This window comes from Spermophilus citellus, assembly GCF_964194105.1.
Source record: "Spermophilus citellus genome assembly, chromosome: 3".
Classification (NCBI taxonomy): Eukaryota; Metazoa; Chordata; class Mammalia; order Rodentia; family Sciuridae; genus Spermophilus; species Spermophilus citellus.
The window spans coordinates 102,684,171-102,708,622 of record NC_138184.1 but is presented as its reverse complement, the minus strand read 5'-3'; the positions used below and the strand labels follow the sequence as shown (position 1 = coordinate 102,708,622).

Genomic DNA, 24,452 nt, shown 5'->3' with positions numbered 1-24,452 from the left:
TGAGTGGCAGAGGCAGAGTCATGTTGCTGGGTGGAGGTGGCCAGTCCCGATGCTGTTCTGTCTCGGGGTCTGTGGTTTGTGAGAAGAGGAATGCTTTATTTAAGTAACTTCTAGATGATTTCTTACTATTTCCGGCCAAAGTCATCCTGACTGATCCATGATATTTACTTTGGTCTTCTTGATCCTGCCACTGAACCCACTAAGTAATTTCTGCGTGACTTCATTGAATCAACAGCAAAATATTTACAATTTATTCTGTCACTCCACACCTTTCCTAAAAATCCGTCTTTAGAGTTAAGAGACAGCTGGCTCATTGGCCACCCTATAAAGTCCCATGCTGCTGCTGAACAGACAGTTAAGGTTGAAGTGGGATTCATCCACTTTAATTAAAAACAGCCAGTGTGACTTCTCAGGCACCTGCCATGTGTGTGTGCATACCCTCCCCCACACCACAAAGGACAACTGGGCGAGCTCTGCCTGGGCACTTGTCCCTAGCTCTGACTTCAGCAGCAGCATCTCACAGCAGAGCTCTCTAAATGAGGCTGTCGATTTCATTAGAATTGCTTCATAAAGCTACAGGGTCAGCTTTCGGGGGTGTCACATAAATCAGCATGTCCTATAACCTTGAGCACTACATTTTTCTTGTGCTTACACCTCTTGTGAATTTGGAAATCCAAATAAACTTGTGTTTACCATTTCTATAGTATGATGTCTTCGTTCTACAGTGGGATCCAGAGAAATGTACCGCACTTCTTCTCTTCTGTCTCCCCTACTTCTTGTAGTATCTGGCACACAATGTGGTCTCAATGAGTACTTAAGCCACAGATCTAATCGGAAAGCTGGGCCGTGCTGCAATGATAGCATGGAGACCCTACTGGATTTTTGTACCTGGGTAGTGTAACTCTGTACTGTGACCAAATTCACCACTAATTCTCCACCTTTGTTTTCCCTGGGCAGTTTGCACTTTCAGTGTGGCAAAAGAGAACCCCTTGCAAACCAAACTGGGGAAACAGGTTGTTGAGTCCAGGCCCTTTCCCTGCATCCCCCAGGTCAAATCATTTTGCCATTCCAGTATTTCCAAATCTTGGAAAGATTGCAAGATCTATAGCAGGAACAGCTACCAGGTGATCTCAAAGTCTGGACCCTGGGCTGGCAGTGCTTGTTAGACATGCAAATCCTCCCTCCCTACCCAGAGTTCCTAATGCAGGAACTCTGAAGGTGACACCCATCTTTCTGGGGTTCAATGACTCTGGCGACTGTCTGCCTAGCAGGGTTGAGAAGCTCTGCTTTAAGAGCGGATGCATTGCCCCCTGTTTATACCAAGACATTCCCTGATGGGGCCCCGTCACTATGGAGATCTGGGGCACAGGGAGCATGCTTGTTCTTTCCTTTCCTGTTGAACCCATCAACATTCCAGATTTCGTTCCTATAATGAATTGGAGATGCAGATAAGACCACATAAAATGAAGTAACATGCAATAAAATAAGGAAACACACATGGAAATTTTTAGGACTCAAGAATGCTTCAATTTCTTTTTTTTTTCCTTAGAAACAATCTTCTTAGGGAATGACCTACCTTCCCAGGTATTTGCAGGAAGGGCTCCTTAGGGAAGAGGACACCCTTCTTTGAGATTTCTTAAAACAATGGGTGTATTGACACATAGCAATGTGAATGTGTAGAAGCAACCAGAGAAGATCATGTCATAGAGTGGTGCTCCCTGGGTCCCCTGGGACACATCTGCCTCCCACACAGTACCGTCTCCTGGGTTCCAGACAGACTGGGTTAGTGTGTCAGTGTGCTGAATCCCGGGTGTCAGTGCTGGGATGCTGGCCAGAGGCACTGGAAGTTAAGCTTCTGGGGAAACAGGTAGGACACATGCTCACTGGCATCCGGGGAATGTGTGCCTCACAGGACTGGAGAGCCCAGGGCTCGAGGGCGGCCAGAACCTCGCCAGCCTCTCCAACAGGGTCCTGAGGATGCCGCCCTGGACAAGCTGCTCCTCCTCAGAGTTCCCGGAATAGACACCTCATCCAGGCCCTGGTAGGAGAGGAAATAAACCATTACTCCCGCTTCGCAATAGCATCGAGCATGTCCTTGACCCCTGTTCTCATTGGGTTACGTATTCCTCCCTAAATCACCAGATACCGAGTGATGCTGATGGCTTAGACCAGTGGTTCTCAAACTGTGGTCCCTGGCTCCTTGTTTCAGTGAGCTTTTTCTGGGTGTGATCAAAGACCTGGCAAGAATAGTTAGAGGAGGCAAAGTTTATTTTGGCTCACGGTTTCAGAGGTTCAGTGCATGGTCTGTTGACTCCATGGCTCTGGGCCCAGGGTGAGGCAGAACTTCATGTGGGAAGGGCATGGTGCGGGAAAGCTGCTCAGGACATGATAGCCAGGGAGAAAATATAAGCCCCCAAGGGACACCTCTAGTGACCCACTTCCTCCAACCACACCCTACGTCAGTGGGTTCATCTAACAATTAGGTTATAGCTCTCATAATCTAATCATCTCACCTCTGAACTTTATTCATTATCTCACACATGAGCTTTTGTGAGACACCTTGTATCTAAACCACAATCGTTGTGTAATTTTATTGGGGATCCTCCCCCCAAAGAACCCCAAACCAAACTTCAAAACAAAAGAATTATTTTTGTTTATGTCGGTTCTACCTATTGGTATTTACTACATTAGAAATAGAAACTGGTATAGAAACTGTATTTTAAAATTTTTAAATGTGTATTTTTGAATTAATTCTGCAAAGCTATATTGCATGTTAGCTTAAGTAGCATAACTTTTTGAAAAATGATTATATTTTTAGAAAACAAAAGAAAGAAAGAGACAAAGGGGGTACCATTTACATTTTTGTAAATATTTTTAATGTCTAGCTTAGGAGATGCCAACTGAATTCTCATATCTACCCCTGCATTTAAACTGCGGCAATACACTGCTTTATTGATATGTAGATAGACTAGGCAATCTCACAATCTCACGTATATATAGATAAGAGAGGACTATTTTAGTAGCCATCCAGATCATTGTGTATGGTCTTTTTAAATACTATACCAGAACTTGTGTAATATTATGTGGTGGCATATATAGATAAGAGAGGGCTATTTTAGTAGCCATCCAGATCATTGTGTATGGTCTTTTTAAATACTATACCAGAACTTGTGTAATATTATGTGGTGGCTTCTTAGGTTGCTTGCAAAGTGGAGTCTTAGGTGGTATCTAGGAATTCTGGTGTACCTTCACCTTTGGAATGGCTCCCTAACCAAGCTTGATTCCACAATGTTGTGAACTGGTTGTTGAGAATACACTCATTCCCTCCTAGATAGGACCTGCTTCTTTATACACTATCAAAAACTCGCTTTTGTCTTAAATACCAGCACTCACCTCATGAAAAAAGTTTATAAGTACTGAGAAACTTTCAAAAATCCCAGTGGCAGATACCAATTTTCCAAAATTCCAACTTTTGCTTAAAAGCGACACTTCGGTCATGTGTAACAAAGACTCACCATCGATTTCTCAACATGGTTGACTCAGTTTCGTTTGCTGATTTCTGAGATAACTTGTCAAGTTCCCACTCAGACCAACCATCCTTTTCTGGTCATCTTCCCAGGGAAGGTGGTGCCCCTGGGGAAACTAGCCAGATGAGGCAGTGGGGTGTCCACATGGCCGTCCCTCAGCCATGGAGGTCATCTCATGGTGCAGGTGACATGGGCATCTTGTCACTCAGACTGTGAAGGTGGTGTGTGTTCTAGGGCAGATGTTTAGCAAAATGGTCATTTTTCTGCTTCCTTGCAGGCGTCTGCAAGTGAGGTGCTCTTCTCAGGCTGCACGTGCCCTGGAGGACGTTTGATTCCAATTGCTGGAAGCACAGTCTCTCATGGGGCCAACTCACGCCCAGGGGACCTCAGTCCATTGTTAATGCAAAAATAAACAGTGACCAATTCAGTTGACATCCAGGCTTTATTATAGAAATACTGTGGCTTTCCAGCACTACTGACAGTGACTTGGGGACCCTGAGATTCACAGATGGTCCTTGGGGGACCCCACACTTAGGCCATCAGGAATCCCTGGTGGCTAAGGGGAGGTGGTTCCCATGGGGGCACGGGGCACCTGAGCAGACGGAAGGGAAAGTGAGCTTCATCCTGTGAAAAGGCCTCGGAAAGTGGGGGGACGTGATAGGGGACTGTCACACATGCTGTCCACGGAGGTGGAGGGCATAGGCCTGGTCGTGGATGGCTCAGTGGCTCTCTGCCACAACCAACCAGGTTGCCACTTCAAGTTCCCTTCAGTTTGTGGACTCTGTCAGATGCGGAGGCCACTGTGATGCTCTTGCTTATGTCTCATCGGAGCTGGGCCATGTGACCTATCAGAAATCGCCTGCTTTTATTTTAATAAAATCAACCAGGCAAAGAGACCTGGATTCCCAGGCCAGAGTGGCCACGGAAGAGCATTTTGACTTTTGACCTCAGGTACGTCATCAGCTTCTCCTCGGGTCAGAGTTTTCTCATGTGTCAAATGAGGCAGGTCGGCGATGACCAAAATAAAGGCAGGCCCCAAGGGACCCGAGACTCCGGCAGAGGCATGCTGCAGAGAGCGCACTTACCATGAGCTGCTGGTCAATCTGAACCCTATTGTACAGCCTCTGACTTCTCGCAGAAGCTCTATAAATGCATCAAGAAAGTAGTGAAGCAGAAGCAGATTCAGCGCGGGGTTAAGGAGGTTCAGAAATTTGTCAGCAAAGGTGAGAAAGGGATCATGGTTTTGGCAGGAGATACGTTACCAATTGAGGTGTACTGCCATCTCCCAGTTATGTGTGAAGACCAGAATCTGCCCTATGTCTATATCCCCTCTAAGACGGACCTGGGTGCAGCTGCTGGCTCCAAGAGCCCCATCTGTGTGATAGTGGTCAAGCCCCATGAGGAATACCAAGAAGCCTATGATGAATGCTTGGAGAAAGTGCAGGCCCTGCCACCACCCTTGTGAAGGACTTGGACAGCAGCCTAGGCACCTGTTCCAGAAGCTTTTGAGCTGGTAGCAGGATGATTGCCCATCCTCATAGCATCTTCCAATTCCATGAGGATTCTTCCCAGCTAGCTCCAACAGCTGTTTGTTGAAGATAGAGCCAGCATCTTTCCATCAGTTCCACTTCCTGTTGAGCTTCAATGAAGAGAGTTCCAAGAATATGGAGTGGGAGAAGTAAATGCTAAGACTAAAAAAAAAAAAAAAAATGAGGCAGGTCACGAGGAGGTGATGGCTAAAATGGTTGTGTGCCAGATTCACGGAGAGAAATAAGTGAAAATCCTGTGAAACGCACATTACAACTGAAATCTTTCCACTGTGTAAAAGCAGCGGTTGCCCGTCCTGCGACTGAGGCCCGTCCTGCCTGCTGGGCATTGTTTCTCTCCTTGGTGTCCCTCCTGTCACCCTCTAGGCGGTCCCAGGTCAGGACTGGCGCTTACTTGGCACACACTGGTCCTGTCACATCAGTGCACAGCTGTCCCACAGTTCCTATGACATGCCAGTGGTTAAGTATCTTCCTGCAAGAGCAAGACCATCCCAGATGATCACTCCCTGGGGGTCTAAGGTTTCTGCTTGACCCTCTCTCTCTCCCCACACACCCGGCCTTTTTCCAGCTGGGCTGCTCTTTCCCCAGGGTCTGGAACCCATCTGGAAAGGACACCTTTATCTGACCTTTGAAGCTCAATGCAGAAGGAGGCGATCGGTACTTCAGATGTTTCAGAATAAAATGTCAACCAGAAAAATAGGTCTCTCTAGTGTTTTTTTTCTGTAACCTTCCCATAGGTCGGGTGCAGCGTGCTGTTCTGGTGTCCGACTCCTTCTCTCTGTGTGAGTCCTCCTCCTCCCTCCTCCCCCACTTTTAGGAGGACTGGGAGGGGACTTAGAAGAGGAGGGGGAGAGAAGACAGCCGTATGTTTTTCCAACTGCTCACAAAAGCACAGTCCCCAATCCCAGAGTACCAAGGGTCAAAAACACCTCACAGAGCAAACAACATCTCTATGCACTCTAGAGAGACAGTCATCTGTGTCCCTGGGGCCCTTGAGCAAGGCTTGAAGGTGTTATGGATATGCACAAGAGAGGACCGAGCATCCTCTGCCTCGGTGTCATGTGGCAGAGTCAGAGCCTGTGGTTATTCCCTGGGGCCTAATTCAAGCATCCCCAAGGCAAGGCACCCCCCAAGAATTGACACAAATGTGGTGGCCGGGCCCACTTGTTGAGCACCTGCCATGCACAAGCCCAGCTAAAGGCCAAGGCTGCATCCACGAAACAGCACAGATAAGGAGCTTGTAGGGGCATGTGAATGAATTGCACTGGTCACACGTCATCGGGAGCCAAGGAGGCAGGTGCCCCAGCTGAAGAATCCACAGATACGATTGAAGATTGAAGCACAGGGCATGTTTAGCTGGTTGGACCAAAGGAGCGTAGCTCAAGGGGAGTGCCCAGGAGGACTTTATATAAGCTGAGTCTGCACAGAACCCTGGGGTTTATAAAGAGGTTGGAAATCGTGCCAGACCAAGAGATGGCATGAGCAATCACCTTGCTGTGTGTCGGGGAGGGCAGGGGCAGCAGGTGGTGGGGAGCATGGTGGTCGAGGCCTTGCTCACATGTAGTTTTAGTCACCCCATGATGACCCTTTGGTTGGACTGAGCATTTTGTTACCACCCCTCGTGTCAGAAGCTGCAAGGGCAGAGGCCTTAGGGTCCAGTGGCTCAGAGCCAGGGAACGCCAGGTCTCCCTCTGTCAGGGCGGGTGGGCTTCTCCTCCTCAGGGGCTCAGGATGCATCTGTTCCTTATGATTAACTGGGTGGGAGGTGAGTCTGCTTGCCGGTGGGGCACGGTCCTCTGACTACGTGGACTGGTCCTCAGCATCCTCTCCCTCAGGAGGGGCAGAGGGTGCTTCAAATCTATTTCGTGCTGTGATGGAGGAGTTGACAACGTCAATGCCACTTTCCAAAGACAGAATTTGGGACTCTGATATTATTCGACCTCAATTGTCAAGTTGGTCATCAGGGTCAAGCAGATTCCCCACACTCAGAGGCAGGTGCATTTGGGCCAACTCCCTGAGATTTTGAAAATATTTTTGGTCTGTTGAAGCCAAGGACTACATGAATTTTACAAATTAATAAATGCATAACGTGAAGTATAGAAGATATCTCACTGTTTCACCATAAAATACTTCTTAAGAAGGTTTTTTAAAATAAGAAAACCATGAAATGAATTGACAGCTCTGTATCTGGAGAGAAAGCGACTCGTCTTTGGGTTAATTTACAGGGGAGCTTTATGCCTCGCTTCAGTGCCATGGATGGTGTCCAGGAAGCCGACACTAACACAGAACACGCAGCTCCTAGGCCCGGACCAACTGGGCTACCGCCCTTTGGATAATTAAATTTATTTCTGAAAACCTCCTGAGATTTATATTTTTAATATCTCTATTTGAAGGAGGCTTGTCCTCTTATGGAAACAGAATGCTTTTCTTTCTGAAATGCTAATTGGGCAGAGAACCCAGAGATAAACAAATTGATTTAATTTTAATCTGCTTTCATGGCGAGGCATAATGATAACTGGTTTCTGTCTCACAGGATTGGAAACCACAGCCCTTAATAAGAGTTTGTGGGTATATTATGCAGCTTTAAATAGCTTGTGTAGTGCTAGACTGCTCTCCATGAATTATTCTGACTCCAGCACTATCTCAGGGGCTCCCAACACTTGTCTGCTTCAGATTTTCAATCAGGGAAACTATTAGTGTGACATGAGGAAGCTCAGGCCTCCTGTGCAAAGGCACTTCTTCCACGCCTGGCATCCGTGTGCAGGACCTGGCCTGGAGAAACCAGGCTCGCTCCTGCCACCAGGAGAAAAGCAGGTGTCAGGGTGGATGAGACCATTGGGCTTCTGTGCACAGGCTGTGGGGATGACCTGCACCTCGTGGGTGCAGGTGTTGTTTGGGGCATGGTTTAGGGTGCTCATCCTGAGTTAGCCTCAGATAGGAAGGAAGGTCGCCACAGCCTCGCGTCAATGAGCTTATACCTCCCAACACAGTGGCCCTCCCTAGAGAGGTGTCCCTGAGCCCCAGGCCAAGCCGCAGCCTCTGTTCCCCACTCCTGGCATCTTGAACCTTTTGCTCTACTGAGCACCATCCATCCTCATGAGATCCAGTATGCCTCCTGCTGTGGCTGTCCTTGCTGTGGAAGTCCCCGCTTTGGCCATCCTTTAACACCCACGAGGCAGGGAAGGGGTGACTCTTTTCACCTTGATGTTGGGCTGTTTGTATGGAACAGTCAGTGTGAGAGGCTCGCGGGGTCCCATCTCTCCTCCAGGAGAGGGGCCCGGTGACCTTCCCAGTGGTGGAACCGCTCTCAGCCTTGAGGAAGCCACTGAACTTGGTGAGCAGGGAGAAGTGGGAAGGATACCCTCTCCATTTATTTGGTGGGTGGGTATTTTTTTTCCCACACCTGCCTGGCCATGCCCACCTTGCCAATCAGCTCTGTGAGGGGGTCATGAGGATCATGGTGTCCACGCCCACATCTCCAGCAACTACGCAGGACATACACAGTGAACATGCTCCTCTGTTTTAGGAAATGCCCCTGCCTCCCTGCACAGTGCTCACCAACGGGCAGCTGAGCACACTCTTGGACCTCTGCACACTGCCCCAACTGTTCCCGTGTCTGCTGACTCCAGCTGCATCGAGTGCCACAACCCTCCATGTGGCACTAGGATCCACGTTCTAGATACGTGCATGTGTGGCTCTGGCCTCTGCACCCTGTTTCCCAAGGCATCCAGCACACTTGACCATCTTCTTTTTATTTGAAGCCAGCACCCAGCTTTGCCCTGTGTGTTACCTGATTTTTCCTGTTGATGTTTAGTGTGAAATGTCCCTATACCATTGGACTTAGATGAGATCCACATGACAGAAAGCAAAGGTGCACTTATTCTTTGCACATCAAAAACTTTTTTGAGGCCAGGCATGGTGGTGCATGCCTGCAATCCCAGCGACTTGGGAGGCTGAGGCAAGAGGATTGCAAGTTTTAGGCCAGCATCAGCAACTTAGTGAGGCTGTAAGCAACAGAGCAAGACCCTGTCTCAAAATAAAATATTAAAAAATGGCTGGAGGGCTGGGGATGTGGCTCAAGCGGTAGCGCGCTCGCCTGGCATGCATGCGGCCCGGGTTCGATCCTCAGCACCACATACCAACAAGGATGTTGTGTCCGCCGATAACTAAAAAATAAAATATTAAAATTCTCTCTCTATCTCTCTCTCTATCTCTCTCGCTCTCTCTTTAAAAAAAAAAATGGCTGGAGATGTGGCTCACCAGTTAAGCTTCCCCAAATTTAATCCTTGGTACAAAAAACAAAAACAACAACAAAAAAAAACTATTGTAAAAACAATCGAGCCTTTAAGGTGAACTCAGTTTGGAGACTCAGCCCAGCTGTCCCCTTTTGGGCATCTTCCAGCTCAGAGACCAAGGCAGAAAGACTTGCAATAAGCAGTTTTGATCAGGGAGTGAGAAGAATTCCAGGCTAAGTCTTCACAGCTTTGGTAGAGGAAGAGGAAGGAAATTCAGACAGATTTACCACTGGTGGCCTCAGACCCTGTCGCAGGACACTGCCCGGGTGTGCCAAGTGTCCTGTGTGACGAGGACATGCCCTCTTTCTACCCACGGGAAGCAGAGGCTGGCATCTTGGGGTTTGTGTGGCAGCTGTGCTGTGGGTATTCATCTACCAGACTTCTGGTCTCCCTGTGGCCCTAGAGGGTGTTCTAGAACAGCAGAGGTCTTCAGGCCTGAGCATGGGTGTGCCCCGTGTCCTGCCAGACCAGCCACGGGTATATGGGCATCTGTGGCTATTTATGTATTTATTTTTAGATATTCCAATTCTTAAAATTGACCTACCTAAGGAAATGCTTGGCTTCCTATTTCCCTTTATTAGGAAGAAAGGGAGAGAGAAGGGGGAGGGGAAAGGGAGAGAAAGGAAGGGAGGGAGGGAGGGGACATCCTGCTCACCCACCCAGAGTCTCCTCAAGATGACTCCCCTGGACTGCAGAGCCTATGGTCCCAACAGCCCGGTAGACCACTGAGCAACATTATTGTCTCTGAGAAAGCAGATTTCTCTTATGCAGGAAAACGGGGCTTTTTGCAAGCCACCATCTCTAGTTTGCTTTTAGTGAAGAAGGAGGAACTGATACAATTGTTACTTTCTTAATCATCACTTCTGGTGGTGTATCACAATGTAATTTGTCACATAAGGAGTTCTAGGAATTGAGTGATGTTGCAATAACAGCGTGTGCTTAGTTCAGTGTTTCTCAGAAATCCATCCATAAAGCTGAACTGCATGGGTCAGTGGAGGTGGATCCTGTCTCCCTTGATTCCCCTGGCCCACTAACTTGTGTCCTGATGGGGGAAGAAAGCCCCTGAGAGAGGACATCCGCTGTCAGGTCACCGTGATCAGCACCCTCTCACCTTTTCTTCTGCACCTCAGAGGAGCAACCTGAAACCAGACTCCCTTTTACTGTGCGGTCCTGGGTCAGGGTCTGCCAATGAGGGGCATGGGACTTTGCAATACAGAGAAGCCCTGTGCCTTGCAGCTTTACCTGTGAAGCTCCAGAGCTGGAGACTTCTAGTGCAGGGAGAGGGCACGGTGGGCGGGGGCTTCCTGACCCAACTCCCAGCTGGCTGCTGATGCCTCATCGGAAACACCCTCAACTGAAAATGTTCTAGAACTGCTTTAGTTTTTTTGTCCAGATAGGACCCTATAAGAGTATTACACTCTCCTGGCCCTATGAAGTGACCTGTGGCCATGTAACTTGCTGTGGCGTCACCTGCAAGGAGCCATTGCTGAGATGTCGTGCCTCCTCCATTCCCAGCACCAGGTAGCGCCAGCAGCCTCCTGGACAGGCTCCCCCAGCCTAGTTCCCACCTCTCCTCCCAGGACCTCACCACTGAGCAAAACCTAACTCTTTGCTGTTGTAAGTCAGTAGGGCTTGGGCTCCTAGTGCAAACTGACCTGACTCCGCAACTCCACTCCTCTTAGTGATCAATGCATTTCTGGTAATATTTTGATGTTTTGTGTAGAATAATTACTCCATAAAGCTATGATTTACTTTATTTTTGCTTAAGTGTGGCTTAATATAATTGTGATGAAATCTCAACATGGAATGATATATTTTTTTAGTTTTGAAACCCCTAATGGACAAACACGGATGGCATATCTTCAAGGCACGTGACAGAATGATTTGATGTGGACCCAGGTTTGAGTGAAGGCTGGAGCCAAGTTAGCACCTCCTTCCCCACCTGCACTGCACCTTGGGGCCCCAGAACTGGTGGGAGGAGAAATCTGCACCCTTGGCCCATCTCCCCAGGTCCCCTCCTCTTCACCCTGGCAACTGCCATTCTGCTCCCTGTTTCTGAGTTAAGCATTTGGAGGCTGATGGACACCAGGAAGAACAAATTTGAACCGATGTACAACTTTTCATTGCAGAGAATGACAGTCAGCCATAAAAGACCTGGACACATAAAGTAGAAAACAGGGTAAAACACCGTGAAAGACAGAAAACAGGAACAGAAGTTCAAGGAGAAAAAAAAAAAAAAAAGAGCCAGTATAAAATTTAACTGTGGTGAAAAAGAGATTGTGTACTTTTTTCAAAGTGAATAATGGTGGGTATCAAATCACCATGGTATTTAGCTTCTAGTGAATACTTTTAAGCAAAATATATAACAGTTTAATTTTAAAATGTCAATAGTTACAATATACTGAAAATTCCAACCTTTGCTGCTTAAAAGGGAGAATTTTAAATGTCAGCTTCAAAATATGCCTGGGGATACAGAGTTTTGTCAAAATCATTCTAGAGCATGGCTGTCCAATGGGGTTTTCTATGATGATGGAAATAAGCTCCATTGGCGCCATCCAATGCCCTGGTCCCCATCCATGTGAGGCTCTGGGTTCCTCAACGGTTGCTATGCAACCGAGGAGCTGAATTGACTTTGTCTCATTGTAACTAATTTAAATTTGAGTAGGTCCATGGGACCAGGCACTGTAGCCTTGAGCTGTGCTTTTCCTAGGTGTGTGCAAGAAAGGCGAGTAGGTGGTGGGACCATCAGGTATAAAAGAGGTCCCAGTAAAATTGAAATATCTTTTCCATTCACTGCTTTAAAAGGAGGACAACCTATTACAGTAACGTTGGACACATTTTCTGCTGATTTCAACCACCATTAAGACAACACTGGGGGTCTCACTGAGCACTTCTGGAGGATGAAGCTCTCTGTTGCCATAGGAAGATGTGAGAGGAACCCTTGATGTCACCAAGGCCTTGGCCTGAACTTGGACTGATGGACCATCCATGGGCCCTCCTCTGCCCAGAGCTGATACAGGTGGTGGGTGCTGGCATGAGTGGTGGCCAGGGCCGAAGCAGCACTATTCCTGCAGTCCTGGTGCATGGAGGGCTGCAGATCAGGATGGTGGCCGAGTGGGTTTTTATCAGAGGAAGACCACATCCCAGAATAGCATGAGTGCTCTTTCCAGTGCCCTGCACTGTTTTCCAGCCAGCAAAGGCAACCCAGATGATGTGCCTGCAATGAAGGCCAAGCAGAGGCCAGAACCTCCACGTTGCACCAGCTGTGCGGCACCTCAGGGGACGGTGTGTGCACTTTAGGACAGACTGGGGTCAGACCCGCCATACCCCATTACCTGAGATGGACTGTGGAATTCTGAGATGTCTGGGCAGCTCCTCAGGCAGGTCTCTATTTTTTTTTAAATTTTTCTTCCTGTTTCATCCCTGGAGAGAGAGAGAAACAAACCTGAAGTGTCAGGAAATCTTCTCCCTTAAATGTGCATCATAAGCTATAATTTTTCTCTATTTTTACTCTTTGTTTTCCATCTTTCCGGGTTGCAGGGGATTTGCAATGGATGAGTGGGCCCAGGAGGAGAGAGGTCTGCATGCTGATGAGCATGTCACATCCCCTTCTTCTCATTTAGTTTAAAATACCAACAGCAACATGTGAACTAGGAAGAAAGTTTTAGGATGTCTGAACGGTCCTTTCTTCCTCTGACGACCCTCTAATGGCTGTTTCAACGTCAAGCCTTGGAAGTGCGGTGTGTGCTCCCTGGGTACTGGAACATGATGCATGCTCTGCTCAAGGCAGGCTCTGCTGGGGCACCTTGTGGCCAGGAGGTCTTGAGGGGTCACTCTGCACCTGGACTCCCATCCTCTGTCTTTCAGTGCTACCACCCAGAGCAGAGCTTCCTCCTGCTCCAAATGTCCTCAGACCCAGATGTGTCCATTGTGGGTGACCTGGGTCAGGGTTTGACAATGAGGGGCACTTGGACACGTCCAGCCTGGGCAGGAGGCAGCCAGCTCCAGATGAGTACAGCTGGGTTGCTGAGCACCCATCAAAGATGAAACTGAATTCTGTGTAATCAGCTTGGCTTTCCGGTCTGGAAAAGAAGCCTCTGCAGTGGATTTAGCAAGTTACTGCACTTCTTCTTATTGCCATTGTTTTTACTGACAGCCTGAGAATTGGCAGGATATTGGTGTCTTGGAAAGAAAGAGAGAGAGACAGTGAAATAGCTGGGAGAATATGCTGTTTGGAAGGCTGGGGGTTCAGGCCACAGTGGGGTAGAGGAGAGAATTACTCCAGCGAGTGGAGCTGGGTCAGGGGCAGAGAGGATGCACCAGAGAAGAGCTTACCTGGTCTTCAATTTCCCAGAAACATGGGCTTGGGGACCAGCAGGTCCAGTCCAGCTGGCACCCATGTCACTGAGAAATGGCAGGGAGCTGGACTCCGGTCTCACCCTGCGGTTTTGCCGTGATCTTCTGGCTTACAAGTTGCAGAGGAGCTGATGGGCCTCCCCCAGGCTGGTCTCCAGCTCCCACTCTCAGTGAAGAAGACTCCACAGAGGACCATATTTCTCTGCCTGAGGGGGAACAGTGGAGGGAAGGTGGCACTGTCTGAGCAAGGGATGAGGAAAGAGGGGCTGCAAGAGACCCGAGCAGCTGAGGCAAGTCACGTGGTGTTCACTACTGAACTCGGCTACATGTGAGGCCTTGGGGAGCCACGGGAAGGTACTGTGGTGTCCTTAGGCACAGAGGGGCCTGTTGATTTTCTTTCTTGGACAGCATCTCTGCCCCATCTTCTCTCCCTACCTTTCTCTAAACCTCAGCCTGCAAGCGGCTGGCCACCCAAGGTGGAGCATTGCATGAAGTTTCTCTAGAACCACCACCACCTGGTGCCCGTCCTGAGTGCCTTTTGATTAAGAGAGGAAAATATAACTCAACACTTAAGGTGTGTCATTAGAGACCCCAGGCCACCAGCCAGGTCAGGGGGAGGACCCTGGATCAGATCTCTGACCTTGCTTCAAAGTGCCCAAGGCCTGAAGCACTGGAGTGTGAGCCCCAGGCTGGGGGATCGTGAGTTGGGAGTGGGGCTGTTTATGCAGCAGGGCTGCGGAAGGGACATGCCAGCACTCAGGTTTGGAAATACAGGAACCACAACCCCTAATAGTCTAGGGGACAGAGAGATACATCCAGCAGGTGCAAAAGGACATTGGCATCCAGGTGGAAGGAAAGTCACTTGTGCTGGGACCTGGGAAGTTTGGGGCCCTCTGTTGAGAGGGGGTCTGCTCTGGGACATGTGGAAATCGTGGAGCCAAGCAAGGCTTCTGCTCCCACCGCCTCCTACCTATGCTCACTGAAGCCTGGGGCTTGAGGACCCTTGTGGATAAAGAATCTGTGATGGGGACCCAGCACAAATGACAACCAGGGATGTGGAGGTAAGGAGGGCTGCACAGAAGGTGGCTCTCCTGTAGACGCAGGAGAGAGGGAGACGAGTGCCCTTGGCTTGCTGGGGCCTGGGAGAGACTCCGCGTGTCCCCTCCCAACCCCACAGGACACTTGAATAGCCGCAGGAGGCCGTGGACCCGAGGACATTGGCAGGAGCTGCAGATGAGCCCATGGCCAGCCCCACCCAGCTGCAGAGCACCTCCCAGCCCACTCTGGGGATGGCAGCGCCCCAGGAAAGGTTTCTGAGTACCATGTGGTGGTTTCTCTTTGAGGGAACCAAGAGCACTCAGCACAGAAGCCCAAGCCAAGTAGAGAGCAGGGGCGTAGGGACAGGGGGCAGCAACCAGCAAGAGGGGCGTGTGGTGGTCCAGCGCTGGTTCACATGACCAGAGAGCAGAGTGCAGATCCCAGAAGCAAGGAGGGCAGTGGTGATGGTGACTGACAGGGGCATGTTGGGGCCACCAGCAGTTACCCAGCCTGAGTGGACCCCAAGAGACTGATCAAGGGGAGGGACTCAACCCTAAGAGGCTGCCATGGTGAGGCCACTCAGTGGAGGGTATCAAACCTGCAAGTTACCGGGCAGGTGTTAGAGCAGCTTCATGCTGTCCTGAGGCTCAGACTCCCAGCTGTGTGTGGCCTGTGGGGTCTGGACTGGGGTGACCCTGATGCCAAAGTCAAGAGGTTTTTTTAAAAATATTTTTAGTTGTAGTTGGACACTATACCTTTATTTTATTCACTTATTTTTATGTGATGCTGAAGATCACAGCCCAGTGCCTCACATGGGCTAAGCAAGAGCTCCACACTAAGCCCCAGCCCCAGCCCAGGAGGTGAGATTTTATACGTGTGAAAATAGCTAATTTCTACAGATGATGGATAGAGAGGTAGAAAGTTAGATGCTACATAGGTACACCTAGATAGATGATCAAGTATATATAGATAGATAGCTGGATAACTAGATTATACAGACATATATATGATAGATTATAGAGAAGAAATAATAAATATGGATTGATAGATACATAAATGAATGAATGGATGGATGGCAGGATGGATGGATGTTAATGTGGAAAAAGAGTTACAATGTTGCTTCCTTCTTGCAACAGCTGGGTCCCAATGTTTCCAACATAACTTGTGTTTCAAGTTATTTCTCTGTCATGATTCTTCCTAAACAATTGTTATTCTCAGGCCTCAGCAAACCTGCTCTCTCCCAGTCCTACAGGAAGGATCTTCAAGGAGGAGAGAGACTTGGCAGTGTACATATGAGGACTTCCCAGCCTTGAGAGGACTCCCATTCCTGCCTGTATGTTAGCTGCTATAGTCTCAGTGATGTTTTCTTCAACCAAAGTACGGCAGGCTGTGGAGTCCTCTGTATTTCCTGAGTCTTGGGGTGATGGTTACTCTACCAGAACATGTGGACACTGACTCAACAGTGACTTAGGCGATTTATTAAGAGCAAATATAGGACTCCTTCAGGGGACAGGCAGGTGGTAAAGTGGACAGGATTTGGTCAGAGCATGTGCAAGAAAGATAACTGTGTTTGGAGATGGCTAGGGAATGGCGGAGACTGGGGCAAAGTGAAGCACTCAGGTGCCGTTTAGAGGTGGCAGTGCAGGTATTGATGCTGTTATCTAGCCAAGCCAACAGCTACAGTTCCAAGGCAAGCCACAACCTGGATTAAAACAACCAAAAAAGTCTTAATTATTTGTTTGAGTTGATGGTGGGGCGTCCTCACCCTCTGGTGGCCTTGAACTTCTCATGTGGTGGCTCCAAGCTCCCAAGGCAGGTACCACAAGAGGGGCAAGGAGGTTGATCCAGTGGTCACCACCTAGCTCCTGGGGCTCAGCACCACATCCACCCTGGCCACAAGCCTTTCCCTTCCTGGTGGGAGGAAGACCCCGAGGGAGGGACAGGAGGGGCGTGCCGCTGCGGTCACCTCTGGAAAGTGCACCAAGGCTGCAGAGCAGCAGGAGGACTCAGAGAGGACAAGGAGGCCAAGTGGGGAGGCAAGTCAATCAATGAAAATAGACAAGCTGTCCCCTGGTATTTATCAAGGTGTCTGTCTTCACTGCGGGTTCTCTTTAGTTTACAACCTGCTCTGCACTTAGCTTTCAGCTGGCCTCATTACTGCAGACTGGTAATGGCTGTGAAATTGTTACTTAAGTGTTGTGGAAAGTGCAACAGCTGGCTGCTGAGCAGCGGGCAGCACGTGGCTGCTAAGTGCCCTGTGTGGCCAGGGAGGCTTCCTGGAAGTGGGCAGAGCTCAGCTCTGAGGTGCTCACTGTGGGTTGGGAGGCTGGGGGCTGCGCAGGAGAGCCCGCCACCAGGGGGCGATGGAGAGAGGGTTGAGCAGGCGCTCCTAGATGGAGCCAGAGGAAGAATTCTCCCCTGCAGCCCAGAACTTCCCCCAGCAGTGGATTTGAATATGAAAATAGAGGAAAAAATACCAGAGTGGGATAAAATTCATTTGTTAAAGTAAGAAGTGTTTTCTGTTTTTTTTCCCTTTATCTAATGCTGACAAATCTAGACATTTACTTCTTTTCTGCTTAAAAAGTCAGCCTTCGCAGCCAGAGCTGGGTCAGTCTGTCCCCTGTCGCCAGGCTGGGTAAGTAGCCACAGATCCTCACTCCAGCTTTTGGTGACGTGCTCATGGCCTACTGGGAAAAGAGCAGGAAAAGTTGTCCCTAAGAGACAGTAGAGTGCAGGTCAAGCTGCAGTAACAAGCAACCAGAGAGCTTGATGCCCCGAGGCCACCAGGTTCTAAGTCTGTTGCCGCCTTCATTGGTCCCCAGCCAGGATCCAGGCAAATGAAATCGCCAACTTCTAGAACGTGCCTTCAGCCCCTGGGTGCAGACCTCAAATTGTGCCTGACATCTCCACGCTTCTGCAGGTGGGATGCGTGTCCCTCCAGCTCCCATTGGCCAGTCAGGTCACATGACCATACCAGTGGTCAAACATGCCCAGTATCAAAGGGGGAGGAGAAGCAAGTCCTGCCCTGTGCCTGGACGAGATGGAGAGAGAATCCCCAGGGCCAACACACCCAGGGTGATGCTCAATTCTTCAAGGGCCTCTTTCTCAGCGAGCCCAACAGTTCACTCAGGTGATGAAGTGTCCAGGCTGGTCACCTCTGTCCAATCTTGGTTTTCATTTGCAAAATGAGAAAGGTGGTCACTGTCTGAAATAACATGCTTTCTGAGCCTTTGGATGAGTGATGCATCTCTTAGCCTTAGGCATCTCTTCACTCAGGGTGGGACATCCACACCCCAAAGCCAGCTGCAGGCACATTGGCATGAGGGTGACCTAGATGTCTCTATGTACCAAGTCCCCATGAAAATTTGCCCAGAAACTCCACAGGGACAGGAAAGTGGGCCCACAACAGAGTGCATGAGAGCAGATCTCTTAGCTGTATGATCTTAAGCACGTTAATCACCTTCTCTGTGCCTCAGAGAAGTGGCTCTGTAACATGGGGGTAAAACTTCATCCCATAGCAGCTATTTCAGAGTTACACAAGTTTTTAGACAAGACTTCTTGATGTGGTGTAATGATTTTTCATCCCCAAACACACACTGTGGGAAGTGGTATTTCAACCTCACAGATTCAAGCTGACACATTCACCAACCTACTTGTCTGCCTCTTTCTTGTTAGAGAATGTCATATAGATTTTGATCAGGCACCATGTTTGGGTGGAAACTGCATCTGCAGGCTGCACATGGAGACCCCCGGACATGACCTTGCTGTGGGCTGAGTTGTGCCCTGCTATGCTCTCATCCTTGCCCTGTGAATCTGACCTTATTTGCAGATTTACTTAAGATGAGGTCCCACTGGATTATAGAGTGGGCCCTAAATCCAGTGTCTAGTGACTTCATAACAAGCCATGGGAAGACAGATATGGTGGGAGGAAGACCCCAGGAACCCAGAGAGAGGCGCTGAGGCCGCCACCAGTCAAGGGCCACCCTGTGTTGCTGGTGACCCTGGGAAGCAGGTTCTGCTCTGTGGTACTGCTAAAGACACTGCTTTTGCACTCTGGCCTCAGGATTGCGAGACAATCAATTTCTGAAGCCCTTAAGCTATCCAGTTTGTGGCCATTTGTTTCCATGGCACTAGGAAGCTCATAGAGGAGCATAGATTCTAATTAGCATATCAATGCGCTATATGAAAATAAGGGCCATAAGCTGCTTGCAAAGGTGTCTTTTCATAAGGCTTCAGAATTCTCCTTCAGTGCCACGTACCCTGTCCACAGCTTGCTTCGCAAACCTAAATCCCAGCCTGGCCATGGGTCTCTCTGCTCACTCTGAGCGGAGGGGGCTGGACGCGTGGATTGACATGTACTCAAAATGGATTCAAGCTTTTACCGTCTAGGGAGCCACCTATTTGGAATGGAAATCATCATAATTTTTCCCATTAAAATTAATAATATTACATTGAATATGTTTATTTAAATATATGTATATATTTAACAGCATTTCATTTAGCAGCAGGGTTTTAGGAATTAATTAAGGTTGTCAGTTGTCTCATATAAGAAAGCATAAGTAGATGTTTTTTTTTTTTTTATAAACCCATGATTCACAATTGCAGGACCGAGCACGGGAGAGGCCAGGCCAATGAGAGTCCTAATCCAACTCAGGGGTCTCTGGGTACAAATGAACCCCCAGTTATCCCTACCACTGGTTGCAGCAGGAGGACCCAGCCGAGTCCCTGTCACACCTCACATCAGACCGCTGATGCCCATCAGAGTAGTAGATGCCTGTGGCTGGGGCCTTTGCTCCCACTCCTGATGCCCTTCCCGGGGAGCAGCAGAGGCAGGGCTGAGAGATTCTGTCACCGGAGCAGCCACACGGAGTGCCTGGCCCAGGATAGACAACCCACCTGGGCCTGTGGTTGGCTTTGTTCCCACTCCACTGTGAAATGGGGGCTGCGAGAGAAGGAGACAGGAGGACGTCACCTTGTCCTACCCATCATGATGAAGCTGCTGGGGACAGAGAGTGGCCCATCTCCTAGAAGCAGAGTGGAAGGGTGGTTGCCGGGGAACGAGGGAAGGAGGGGGGAGATACCAGGCGAGGAGTGTGAAGTTTCAGTTATGCAAGAAGAAGACCTACGTCTCCGTGCCCCAGCATTGTGTGGGCAGCTGACAATACTGCGTTGTGTGCTTAAAAAGTTGTCACCCAATAGATCTCACATCAAGTGTTTGTCTGCTTTGTGCTACCATCTCAGCACACCTGAGACTGGGTCATGGATGTGAAGCAGACTCATTTCTTACAGTTCTGGATGGAGCTGGATGTCCAAGGTCCAGGGCTGCATCATCCCATGGAGGAAGGCAGGAGGGCAGGAGCCCAGGCAAGAGCCAGAGGAAGAGGGCTGAACACCCCCCTTTATCGGGAGCCCACTCCAGTGATAAGGAACCCACTGCCAAGATCATGACATTAAGCCTTTCCTGAGCACAGAGCCCTCCTGGCCCACCCACCTCCTAGAGGTCCCCTCTCAACGCTATTGTATTGGGGGTTGAATTTCTAACACAGGAACTTCAGGGGACCTCCAACTCTAGAGTGCTCTTACTATAATGAAACAAGTAAATAAAAATAAAAATTTTAAAAAAATAATGCAAAATGATTGCAATAAAAATTATAAAGGGAGGCCCATAAGGAATGAGATCCTTCACCTAACATATATGATAGGCATACATTTCGCTTGCTTCAGGCATGGTTGGATCAGGGCTCAATGCCAGCAGGGCTTGATTCCTTTGCCTTCCCACAGGCTCACTTCAAGCTCAGTTGATCTGTGGTGAAATCCTCAGATCCCACACCCCTCAAGGCTCCCGGCAGGTCAGGGATGAGGAAGGTGATGGGGTAGGGGGTCCTGGGAATTCCTGTGCTTCATCAGTGTGACCCAATGACTGTGATCAGAAGAAGGAGAAGGCTGCTGGTCTGAGGTCATCCTTGCTGGGTACATGTAACCAAGGCCCAAGGAAGTGGAGTGACATCAAGGCAGACCACAGGCCACCACAGAGCTATGTTGTCATAAAGAATGCTGTGCAAGGCAGCAGGGTAGGCTTCTGACTTGGGGGTCACATGGGTCCCTACACTTCCCCTGGTACCTCTCGAGGAGACCAGAGCTGGGACCACCATCCCATAACTGACCTGAGTGCTACAATGAAACACGTCCAGGGGGTGCTCTCTGGATCTGGAAGCTCCTTTTCATGGCCCCCTGTGTGCCAACTATTTATGTTTCTTCTTTTCTTTCTTCTCTTTTTCTTCAAACTGAAAGCCTGCCTTTGAAAAGGTGCTCACAGAAACGGTTCTTGTTGAAATATGAGACACCCAGACACCCCTGGAAGAAAAGCAAAAGGAAGGAAATTGCCCCAACAGATATTAAAATATGTCAAAAGCTATGGGGTTTAAAACATTAGGAACTGGTACGTGAGAAGGCAGACAGATCAATAAGAGCTATCACAGAGGCCACATACAAGCCATAAACATACAGATTTATTATGGATTAAGAACGGCATCTTAAATCAACGAGTACTGAACGGAAGGATCATCTAACAAATGGTCTGATGAGAACCGCACAGGGGAATAAAGTTCGATCTCTATTTCACTTCTCAAACTACAGTGAATTCCAGAAGATTCCAGGGTTGACCTCTGTCAACATCAGCTTCCTAATAAACCATGAACGCAGGACAAACAGGACAACCGAGAAATGGACAGAGGATGTGAGAAAGCATTTAAGGAGAAAGGAGATCAAATATAAACGTGTGGACAGACGCTCAGCATTACTTGTGCTTACGAAAATACTGTGCTCACTTATCAGACCCCAAAAGACCAAAAAGGCAAGAAAAAGCCCCTTTGAAGGCACCATCAGTGTCTGTGAATGTGCAAATGGGGAGCATCTCCCCAAATGGCCATTTAGAGGTTCTGTAGCAATGGACCATATGCACGAAGATTCCAGGATCTAAAAACGCTTAAAACTCGTGCACTATGTATATATCAACAGCCCCGTAATGCATGCATGTAGCATGTGCGTGCTCTGCATGTACTATACACACATGTAATGCATGTACATTGTGTGTACCACATATACCATACACATATGCAATAACATGTATGTGTGCACTACATATACATACTTGCAATAATACATTGTATGTGTGCTCTCTATATATACACACATATAATACATATACGTTGTATACGTGCACTATATGTACATATTATACACATGTATAGTACATAACAATCCAGTTTGTTAACCCTAGTACTGCTTTGTATTTAGGATATTTCCCTCATTAAAAAAGTGTACTTGAGCCATTTCCCTGGAACTCTGGTGACCACATGCAGGAGACAGCAGCAAGCAGTTACAGCCCATGGGTGGGGAAATCAGAGGGTTGGGGCTCCTAACAGTGAAGTTATGTCTTCTTCCAAACCCTGGAACCAGACGCATATCACCCTGTGAACGGCTGTGCCCTGGGAATGGAGCAGCGTCCAGTGTTCTGAAGCCCTGGCAGCTGGGAAGGCCACCTGGAGCTGTTTCTCTGCAAACACGTGTCCTGCTCCCTGTGCTGAGGGCATTGATGTGGCTCACTCTGATCACTCTGAGACCCACTCGCTCTCTCGATCTGTCACTCATTGGAGCTCAAGGATAGCAGCTGATTCTGCTGTTTCTTCAAACACACCAGGGCTCTGGCTGGTGATTATTGTCCAGGTGAGGTGGAAAGAGGGTGAACATTAGTTCAAATTATGAGATGTCCAGGGCTCTGCGTAATGAGGGAAATAATGGTGATAACAATAGCCAAAACCTGAGTTCTGCCAGCGCTGGGCCAAGACCCCCTGCTGAGACCCCACTCAGGTCCAGCAGAATCAGACTCCTCTTCACATCTTGCTGGTGAGTTCCATGACTGTGCAACACGAGATTCAGTGGCATAGAGAGAAGGCCATTCCACTGTGATCATCCATGTGGGTGGCTCAGGCTGTGTGTCATTTAGTGGTTTAGCACCAATGACCTGTCCAGTTGGAAACAGTGATGGGGTGGTGTGGCCCCCTCTGCCCTCTCTCCTCCCCTGCAGCGTCCATTTCCTGGAAGCCTGTGTGGAGGGACGCAGGTCCATATAGAGGTTGTGTCTTTCCGAATGAGAAACATTGGTGTTCCTGGAGTCACCTGCACCCTGTGAGCCCCTCAACACTGCTCTCACGTGATAAGCAGGAACATATCAGCACATCATCCTGGACTGCCGGGCGGGGTCAGTGCTCAGCAGGGATGAGGAAAGTGTGCATCCCCACTCCTGTGGGGCAAGGAGTAAACAGGACTTCAGAGACATCTTTGTACGCTGTGCGTCTTTCCCTTCTTCCTGCCCACGTGCTCCAGTGACTGGCTTTGCCTTCAGCAGGAAGGTGGGTAGCAAAATGCGGCCAGTGGTTGTAAGAGCCGCTGCCTATGCAGGGCTTTGTGCTCTCCTCGCTCCTCCTTCACAGACTTGTCCACATAGGCACCGCGGGCAAGTCTGTGTGTCCAAGTCTCTATGCTGCCTCTCCCCCAGACTCTCAGTGCCATGGCGGGAGTATGCCTGCGTGATCTTAACTGTACTGGGCATAGGACTCTGTGGCGGAGATCAGTGAAGGAATAAGCAGCCGTGCTGCCAACCCTGCTTCAGGCCTCCATAGACAGGGCTTCTGTCGGTGGGCGGCATGGCTCCCTCCAAAGCCTCCTGGCTGGGGTGCAGTCCCCGCTGTCCCTTTTCCCTGCAGGGAAAACTGACCCTTCCCATGCACAGAGCATCAGGAGGAACCCAGTGCTCAGAAGACTGAAGATTGTGTGCAGGAAGCTTTTAGCTCCAGATGGCATTTAAAAGCCAGTGAGCACCTGTGGGTGCTGGTAAAGAGAGCCACAGGTCAGTGGGGCAAAAAGGATGGGCTCATTTATGCCAGGAGGAACTGGGAATCCCCAGAGCCAGCAGCCAGCTTTGTGGGAGACAGAGCATGGGCTCATGCCTTGGGCCCAGATGCAACGCTCTGTGGCTTTAGCTTTACTCTCACTGGACTCTCCATGTTTTCTGCTCCAGGCTATTTTGTCTTTGGAGCAGATAGAGAAGAGAGATCAGAATGATCTATGAGAGAAACAGTATGCTTTAGATGATCAGAGCTGTCACAGTCAGTTGTATAGGTTGTGCACCACCTAACTCTGGGAGGTCTGATTTGTATTATAATATACATGAGTGGACCCCCTGGGGTTGGTCAGTGGACAAGTTGTGTAGTGTACAGCAGTCCTGGGCAGGATCCTGCTTATGTGCAAGTGTAGACTGGGTGTGCCCGCAGAAGCCCTTGGGAGAATGATCACTAAATCATTGGTAGTTTAGGTTTAGAGTGGTGGGCGTTTGGGTGGTCTCTTCTCTTATGGCTTCAGGAGCATCCATTGTTCCATCAACCCACCTGTTCACCTGCCAAGGTCCCCTAACACAACTCTCCCAAGTGATTAATGATGGAGTTCTGATCTCCCTCCATCATGGAAGATGATGGCCACTCCCAGCCTGAAGGCAGCCAGGACTGGGGGAGGGGGGGCGCTGCTGCTGCCCTGCAGAGGAGGCCTGTGCCCACGTTCTCAGCAGCTGCTCTTGGTGTGGGCTGTGCTTTCTAACAGATGGCATCCAGGCCCTTTAGTGTTCTGCTAGTCCA

General features: G+C 49.2%; 1 protein-coding gene and 1 pseudogene across 2 annotated transcripts in view; both read left to right on the top strand.

Annotated features, from left to right (window-relative positions):
• Positions 1–24,452, top strand: part of TMEM132D (transmembrane protein 132D) — a gene marked incomplete at both ends in the record, with an annotated part of 481,494 nt that overhangs the window by 193,298 nt on the left and 263,744 nt on the right. The gene's annotated exons all lie outside the window — the stretch shown is intronic.
• LOC308645818 (H/ACA ribonucleoprotein complex subunit 2-like) lies at positions 4,541–5,113 on the top strand (annotated as a pseudogene). Its single transcript has one exon. The product of its transcript is annotated as an H/ACA ribonucleoprotein complex subunit 2-like (transcript).